This window comes from Hyaena hyaena, unplaced genomic scaffold (genome assembly GCF_003009895.1).
Source record: "Hyaena hyaena isolate Hyena2069 unplaced genomic scaffold, ASM300989v1 scaffold_636, whole genome shotgun sequence".
NCBI classification, from domain to species: domain Eukaryota; kingdom Metazoa; phylum Chordata; class Mammalia; order Carnivora; family Hyaenidae; genus Hyaena; species Hyaena hyaena.
Genome location: NW_024081268.1, coordinates 385,696 through 386,210, shown reverse-complemented (window position 1 = coordinate 386,210; position 515 = coordinate 385,696).

The following is a 515-nucleotide window of genomic DNA, read 5'->3' as shown; positions in this document are numbered from 1 at the left end:
TACCAGACATTTAAAACAGAATGAAGACCCATTCTTCTCAAACTATTCCAAAAAGTAGAAATCGAAGGAAAACTTCTGGACTCATTTTATGAAGCCAGCATCACTGATTCCCAAGCCAGAAAGACCCAGCAAAAAAGGAGAACTATAGGCCAATATCCTTAATGAATACAGATGTAAAAATCCTCAACAAGATACTTGCAAATCGAATCCAACAACACATAAAAAGAATTATCCACAAGATCAAGTGGGTTTCATTCCTGGGTTACAGGGCTGGTTCAGTATTCGCAAATCAATCAATGTGATACATCACATCAACAAAAGAAAAGATAAAAATCATATGATCCTGTCAATAGATGCAGGAAAAGTATTTGACAAAATACAGTATCCCTTCTTAATTAAGACACTCGAGAAAGTCGGGATAGAAGGAACTTATTCAAATATCATAAAAGCCATCTATGAGAAGCCCTCAGCTAACATTATCCTCAATGGGGAAAAACTCAGAGCTTTCCCCCTGA